The sequence below is a fragment of the Pyxicephalus adspersus genome, chromosome 9 (genome assembly GCF_032062135.1).
Source record: "Pyxicephalus adspersus chromosome 9, UCB_Pads_2.0, whole genome shotgun sequence".
Taxonomy (NCBI): domain Eukaryota; kingdom Metazoa; phylum Chordata; class Amphibia; order Anura; family Pyxicephalidae; genus Pyxicephalus; species Pyxicephalus adspersus.
The window spans coordinates 8,207,722-8,216,751 of NC_092866.1; positions in this window are offsets into that span (position 1 = coordinate 8,207,722).

Sequence of the window (9,030 nt, forward strand, 5' to 3'; positions counted from 1 at the left end):
AAGGTTTAAGGGAATGTCTGTTTTTTTTTTTTTTAAATAGAGCCCTACATATGTGTGTCTGTAAACAACTTCACAATAAAAACTAATAAAAATGTATTGTGTTTTCTCAAAATTATTTCACGTATGTCCATGACCACCCAATATAATGATAATTTATTATGCTTTTACCCAATTTTTTACCAAATTGGTAACCTGGAGGAGAGCAATGAAACAGGGGTAGGTTATTATTTAAAAAATTGCCATCAGGCAGGTAAGATTATTACAGAAGGGACATCGCCTTTTAGCACCTGCCTGGTCATAATTTTTTAAAGGGGTTCCATTTTAGTGAAACACTTGGGTAGTTATTTGATTTCAGTGTTTTTTTTGTAGTTTTGTATGTATTTACATGATCATTATTATGTACAGCTGCTTCGAGTTTTTGTATAAAAGAAAAAATAATAAGAAGAATGCTATAAAATTATGGAAGAACAGGACCAGATTAGTTCAAAGGAGCTTCCATAACCTTCAGGTACCATTTCAAATGTATTATACCCCTACAAAACCCCCAAATTTCAGCCTGCCACTTAGATCCAGAATGGCAAAATTTCCTAAATATGTCCTGATTTTTTTTACCAAAATTTTGGAAAAATTAAATTAATTTTTGTTTGTCCCTATTCACTGGCAGGAAATAATTCAATGTACTCCGTAAAGCAAAATAAAATACACCCATGTTAGCTAAAAACAAATTAAAATTAAAACTATCATTAGGAAATTGCCTTCAAAGCCACCAGCATGGGTGGTTTTAAATGTTCAGATGCTCATGATTCATGATCAGACAGGGGGAGCGGTAAGAGTGCAATGAATAAATATACCCTGTCTGTTAGAGTGAAAGTATGGTGAAAGAGCATTACACACTCGAATGACTCCATATAGTGCAGGCCTCACTAACCATGTCTGAGATATAGAGATATACATGTCCCTGGGTGATATGTCTTTCACCTATAAATCTTAATGAGTCAAAGTGAAATTTACACAATTCATTTCTGTGTCAGACACCATTCCCCTACACGTCTGAAAACACAGCAGCATGCTAGACATAGTAATAGTCTATAAAGGGACAAAAAATAATAATTACACGTCTTGAGAATGAGTCAGTGTTCTATTTTATGTCTAATCCACAAAGAAACTATTTTTGTTGACAACAAAATAAAGGAAATGGTTTGATGTGGGGATATAAAGCAGGGGTATTGTCAAATTGATCCTTTCTTCATCAATATTTTAATTGCAGATGTTTTAGGGTTTATATAAGGAGACAACCGTAATAAGCTAATTAGCTCACCAATTGTTTTTTGTTTTTTTTTAGCATCACTGATCATTTGAAAAATATGTTTGTGCAGGATTGACTGTGATCGCCAGGGGATATCGGTAATGCACCATTGCATAAAATTCACCAGACCTCGGTTATGTATCATCAAGCTGACTCAGTAGGATGGACACTAACAGATTAATTCGATTATTGCTAAAGCATGAAGTGAGGTGAAGTGCGGTGAAGAGAAGGAAACCTGCATTTTACTGTTAAGTTCATCAGGCCCTAAATCTGGAGGGCATTGGTGAAGATCTTGACAATTATTCACTGTGTTTAACCGCTGATACAATCATCTCTTTTTTTGCATTTTATATATTTTTTATTAGTTAACCTGCAATCTTTCCTAAATCAAAATTTCCAGAATTAATGGTCTATGGCCAGGGTACCCCTGATTAAAATTTACTACATTTAAATGATTCCTAAAGTTTATCCTAAAAATACTAAACTAAATGACCCAAATCTATGAAAATTTAACAAATCAGGTCTCTAGTCTTATCTATTCCTCTTTCGAGCATCTGCATCCCTCCCCGGTGATATGGCTGCTTCCTGTAAGCTAAAAGGAGAGTCCATCAGTGGGGTCCCCACGTGGTGCTCAACACTCTATCAGGGGTGTGTTGATCTCATGGCAAGAGGTGGCTACAGTAATGGTTAGCAGCAGTCCGATATTGCAACTGTACATCACTAGTCTATACTACCAGAAGAAATGTCATGGGCAGCACAGCTGGCTCAGTGGTTAGCACGCTGGCCTTTGCAGCACTAGGTCCCAGGTTTGAATCTTGGCCAGGACACTATCTGCATGGAATTTTCAGGTTCTCCCTGTGTTTGCATGCGTTTCCTAATATGTTCCAAAAATATGTGATTGGGTTAATTGGCTTTAGAATGTATTAAAGATGTGTGACATGGGATAGTGAGCCCCTTTGAGGGACAGCTAGTGACATGACTTTGTACAGTGCTGCATAATATGTTGGTGCTTTATAAATACTGTGTAATAATTATGGAAGAGTTGTCATGTTTGAAGTTTTTTTTTGGAGCAATTAAGAGGAATTTCCACTTGCCAAGGGTTAGACTTACAACAACCAACAATTAGAGGGCTCCTGCGAAAACAAAAATAGTTAACACTTACTCATCCAGCCGTTCTTTCCCCCAGTCTTTGCAGACTAACCTTTTTTGCAGAACCTAAAGCATCCCACACTTCCATGAGTTTCAGGTGCCTACCATTGTGCTCTGTGGTTTCTTCTCCCATTCTATGTTACAGCAGGACCCAACAGTAATTGAAGAGCAGGTAGAAAATGTCAGAATGTCAGGAACAAGGCATCTAACACACTTTTAAAGTTCCTTTTGACTTTATAGCTTCATAGCAGCACAGGGAAAAGGTAGGGATGAGAAAATCTGCCTCGGTCAGTTGGCAAATAGTTTTACAAATCTTGCTTAAGTTTGCAGAGAACTAAGACAAAGTGTGTAACAAGCAAATTTGTAGGGTTAGTAAGCAATACATAAATAAGGACATGAGAATCTTGGCACTGCCATGGGGGCATATACTAATTTCAAAATTAGGACATGTGGATATTTGCAAACACTTTTGGCACGTAAAACCACTTGCAAGAAAAAGAGGGGTTAACACTGGATATTTTTTTTTAATTTGACAGAGGGTAAGGTGGTGGATCTTTTTCAGAAGCTACATACAGCATCCAGGGGCAGCTTGCCACACTTATTGGCTCTGATTTAATAAAGCTCTCCAAGGCTGAAGAAGATACACTTTCATTAGTGAAGCTGGGTGATCTAGCAAACCTGGAATGGATTTTGTAAAAGTAATTACTAATGAACGAGTATCCTCTCCAGCCTTGGAGAGCTTTAATAAATCAGGCTCATTGTCTCCATTGCATTTTAAAGCATATGCAAACTTTTATCACGCATTTTTAATTAAAAAAAAAACATGAAAAACGCTGCTCTGCTAGGCTTTTTTAGCCACTTACAAATAGCTGCACAGGTGCTTGCAAACCTTTGGAAGAGCATAGTACGCTCCTGGGCACATGGTAGTAAATGCTGCAGTAAAATACTGCTAGTTTGAACATGCCTGTGAAAATTTTAAACAAACAGTATACTTCCCTCTACAGACAATATGGCTCACCGTTTTATTTAAAAAAAAAAGGCTAGGATATCTATTTTTTCCAATTACTGGCTCCCGTGACTAGGGCAAAGGCTATGCATGGCATTAAGTTGTTCCTTTTTTCTGGCTGCAAACATTTGCAAATCCAAACCGTCCACATGCACTGAACTTATGTTTTTTGTAATGACGTATAGGAATGCTTTTATACTAACTTACAAATAAACTTTTTAAAGATATAATTTATTGTGCAGAAAAACATATATTTTTACTTTTCATTGGAACCTTTCAAGCGTTGACTGTAGGCTCCCTGCTGGGAAATAGAAATCCCCGCCATAACAGACACAAGTCATGGAAGCCAAAGTTTCCACATGTCCTGTTTCGGTAACCACAGCTACTACTGACAGTTTTCAAGCGAAACCTGGCAGGCCCCAACAACAAGCGGCAACGTGTGCAGTACCTGGGGAACTTCCCATTCACCCAGAGAAGACTGCAATACTACTGTCATAAAGACGTTAGTGGGACTGTGTTTAATAACAAATGACGTTGATGTCAGTTCTGTAACCTTTCCCTTTCGCGGTGGCTAGTCATAAGCATGTGATGGTTTTTATGGTATTCCTTTTAAATATCTGTTTTAGAAGCAGTCTGTAAGGCTTCGTGGTTTGGAAATAATTATTAAGCCTGTCTTAACCACAAAATTCTCAGACTAGATTAACGTCGTCCCCAGATGACTCTACAGAAGTTCAAGTATGCTGTCAGAAAGCATTGAAGCAAAGAGGCAGACAGTTTTAAAGGAGGCTGGCAGTGCTTATATCTTTCTATAAGTTTTGTTAAAGGAAAACTATACCTTTAGTACCCCCAATTGCTCTGAATGTAGCTTCCAGCCCATTGCACAGATAATTACTGAGCTTTTGCTTGGAAAACATCCCTGCTGGATCCTAATCTGACTTTGCATGCAAATTGCAGCACAAGGTATTCTAATTGATACACCATAGTATTCTAATCAATAGACAGGGGAACATTCTATCAGAAAGGCTTGACTTTGGAGGGCTAGGTAAGTGTACAGGTATCTCTTAAAGCCAAAATTTAGGGTATAAACAAAATCATTGTCTTGTTTCGGGCTCCAGGTTTTTAATACCACCTACGTCTTTCTTTACAAAGAGGTGTTGTCCCTAACGGACTTCAATGTCCTGCACCACTCTTGGTTGAACGATGGCTAGCATCTCATCAACTTCAGCTTCACTATATTGTAATTTTAGAAGTTGCCCTCAAACTTTCTGGAACTTTAATTTAAATAATAGCTGTTGATCCTATCAGGGAGTGCTTTGTTCAGGTTCCTTCTGGTATGGGGTGACAAATGTCTTTCAGTGGGCTGCAGGATAAAAGAAGAAAAGTGAATGCAGATCTGAAAACTAATCGAGAATGGAAGTCTCAGCACAATGGAGAAGACAACAATGACCACTGATATTGTTATGACTTTCCAATTCTTAGTTTAGGTGTTGCAGGTTCTGACATACTGGTTAACCACGTGGATGAATTAGGACAGAATGGAGTCTTGTGGAAGAAAAAAGCTTTGCAGTCAAACTTTCACCTCCTCTATACTATCCACTGACTTTGATTAAGACTTCAGTAGGCACAGAGAAGCCACCACAATTGCATTCTCCATTCTGGCAAGGCTACAGAACTAGCAAGAGCATCCTCTCTTGAAAAAGTCATAGGCAGGTGCACAGCTTTGACCAATTACCCTTCACTCCGGTTTATCAGAACCATGGTTGCAACTAGGCCCATAGGCCCTAAGCTTCTACTACTTTTTGAGTTATCTTTCTCAAATCAAAACTTTTAATCTTTGTCAAGATGATGTTTCCAGTACATAAGGTGACCAGCAACGAGGTAGAATTGGCAAATGTGTTGACATGGTGCTCAGCAGCTAAACTTAAATGAAAAGCAGAAGCCTGTAGCCTTCTTTTCATTTTGGAAACAGGTGAAAAAATCAAGCTAGTCAGAGTTTGCTTGTGTTCCATAGTTTTTACTAGGAGATTTCTTCCCAGAGACTTAATGACTCATTGTCACCTGATTACACTGTACGGCTTAGGCGCCACGCCTGAAATATATCGGTATGACAACGTCACCAAATACAACTCACAATGCACACCAGCAACACAAACTGCTCTCGTGTTTCACTACATCCTTTTCAAACAACCCTTGAATTGCCAGAGTAACCATTGATATAATAGTCTTGCATCTCTTGCTTTATGGGCTACAGGTTACAAGACAACATTACCTACGTGACAACAAATGTCCTAACAATGGAAACACTGAACTTTTTTTGTTGTTGTATTGTTGTGTGTATGTCCAAAGAACAGCTTTGGAAATGGAAATGTCTGGTTGTTTTGGGCAACACATTCCACTTTCATATTATGTCAATATACTTTTCTGTGTTTTGTTTTTGTCTACAGTCTACGGTCTTTTGCATTCCAAAGAACTTAGTCCAGAATGATAATGATGTCATTCCCAGGGTTGCAGTAGACAGAGGCAAGTTTACTCCTAACATTTTTTTTAGAGATTTATATTTCCTACATATAGCATTTGATTTGGGGAGAGGGGCCCGGCTATGGTAAGTGGACCTTCCATTCCAGTGGTGTTATTGCCTATGGCTACTGTTTTCCTATTTCAATTATGTTTTACATTGCAGCTCTTTAAAGTCACAGAAAACTTGGGTCAATTTCAGAACCATGGTAATCTGCTCCAAGCTGAAAGAGGGAGGTTGCTAACCTTTTTTTGCAGCAATGGTGAATTGTGGTATGTTTCCCAAAAGTCACATGTTGCTTATGACCATGCAGTTGCTTGAAAATCACAGCCACATTAAAACCTGGTTACCTGCAGTGCAATTTGCATTGTGTAGAGCTGCCAACCACGCGGTTTCAAGCCACAAGTCTTGAGAGAGAGTTTTTTTTTAGCACAAGAGACATGCATGAGAAAAAACATCATGGTGTACAGGGGTCAGCTCTATTCTTAGTGGCCCCAAGAGTAGACCTAGATGTCAGAGGCAATGTAACTTCTGCACACTCAATCAGATCATCAGTGGCTGCCCAATGGCTAAAGAAGATTGTGGTGGACTTAGTGGCAACGTTGGCAGCTTCAGAGGATGTAATGGTGATAGCACCCTGGAACTATCACCAATGTAGGGTGCATAGAATGAGATAAAAAGATTATGGCAAAAGCTCACCCCTACCAATGCAATTTTGGCTCTGCTTTAAGGCTTAGGATAGTGTACATTGCAAATACATTTAAAGTTTGCTTAGAACTTAAGTAATTATTATGGGCAATTTCGTAAATGGCAATGACATCCTCTGTAATCTTTTTAGATTTACTTAACCAATTATTGTACTTTTAGGTAAGTTACCTTCTTCCCAGCACCAGATTCATGTTTTTTTCTTCTTAGTCAGTACACTCTAATACATAACTTAGGTATATATAGAGAAATGTACTTTATATTTTATTATACACATCATCAATTTAGGACGATTTTAGTAAAAATCCAATACAAGCCTTCCATTCTGTAAAAAAAATAAATTGAATATCCGTTCTTGAGAAGCTACTTTAAAGTTTCAGCAGTAATAATTTTTTTTAATGGATGGTTTGTAGCTTCAAAGTTACAAAACTTCAAACTGCATCTATCCATCTTCAGCTCATATTATTTCAGCAACACAGATTCAGCTCTGAACAATACATCTTCTCTCACCGGGAGCCGAGCTAATAAACCGAACATCCATCCCTGAGCTTGTGAGGTCACCACTGCTAAAGTATCTGGGATCCACTGAATATAAAACAGACACATTCTCGATTTACTCTATGATGCACAATTTAATATACAAGTATTTGCATGGCTTTTTTTTTCTTTTTAATAGATAAAAATCTATCATCCTACAATGGCTGACTGTTTCAGGATATTTCTACCAAATGGTCCATGAATAATTGAGGGAGGCTTCTATCACCAGGATGCAAACAGTCAATAAAGACAATGAAGAGGTGTTTGGTTTCTTGACTCCAGTAAACACTCTCGGTGGACCTTTTAAAATATCACAGCTGTATGGTCTCATTTGGCAGAGAAGAAAGAAAAATGGCTGCTCATTCTGCCCAGGCATCCGTGCAATTTTTTGTTTTTGTTTATTGTGTTAGAGCTATAGGAAAGTTTTATTAAAGTATAGTAAAAACAGAAATGTATTAAATTGCAGATTCTGGCTGTATACGTTTTTATTTTTCATCTTTATCCCCTTTATACAGCCAGTGGCTCACCTTGGGCTCTATTTACTAAAAGAAATTATTAAATAATTCACAGTAGGGAATGTTTGAGGGAATGTCTGATTCCCTGTTTTATAAACAGAGGCCCTTGTGTCATAGGGTAACAGCTCTGACTACATTGCATCTTTGGAGGAGCAGAGTTGTCACCTTAGGCTGTGCTGCAGATTATTACTTTTAATATTATAAATAAACAAGACTTATATATAGTGCCAACCTATTACGCAGTGCTGTACATTAAATAGGGGTTGCAAATGACAGACAGTTACAGACAATAACACAGGAGGAGAGGACCCTGCCCAGAAGAGCTTACAATCTAGGAGGTGGGGGAAGTATCACACAATTCGGACAACAAACACCTTACCCTCTGTTCCTTGCTCATTTAGGATATCTGGGAAGTTTAATATAATTGTTTGCCATTTCAGTGCAGTTCACATGAGGTTATGGGGACAAAAGTTGTTCAAACAACGGCGAATAACTCAATTGGGTGTATTTATAAAGCAGTGAATCCAGTGGCCCCTGTGAAGAACTGACCACTGCTGAACTGATTTAGGGCACCTGTGGGGGCCCTGTTGGATGAGGAGGGCCCAGGGCCCTTGTGCTGTTGCACACCTTGCACCCCCTATATACTTACCTGAGTGAAACTGACATTTGCTGAAACTGGTGTGGAATCTTCCCAGTCCATGTGTTTCATGGCAGTAATTGATTTTCCACCATGGAATGTTTCAGTGAATGTCAGATTCACTATTTTATAAATAGAGCCCAATGACAGCTTACAGTTTTATACTACAGAACTGAAAATTAAAATCATTAAAATTTTAAGTTACATGCATAAATTACATGAAATTCCTCCCTGAGGCACTAAAAATTAGGAAAAGTCAGTCCAGTCAAGCCTTTAATTGTTCCTTTTTGACCTTGTTCAGATTCTGTGTTGTCACCCTGTCATATACTCTACACTACAAGTGGCTATACAGATGCACATTGCACACATAGGGCCTGATTTATTAAAGCTCTCTGAGGCTGGAGAAGATACCTTTTCATCAGTGAAGCTGGGTGATCCAGCAAACCTGGAATAAATTTCTTTTGTTATAAATAAAAAGAATAAAAGTCATTTGTTATTTGCTAGCAAATGTTTTGAATTCTGGACCAGATCCATTTCAGGTTTGCTGGATCACTTAGCTTCACTAATGAAAGTGTATCCTATCCAGCTATGGAGAGCTTTAATAAACCAGGCCCATATAGTCTACTGTCATCATCATCAGATAACCCTTTTTAAGAAATG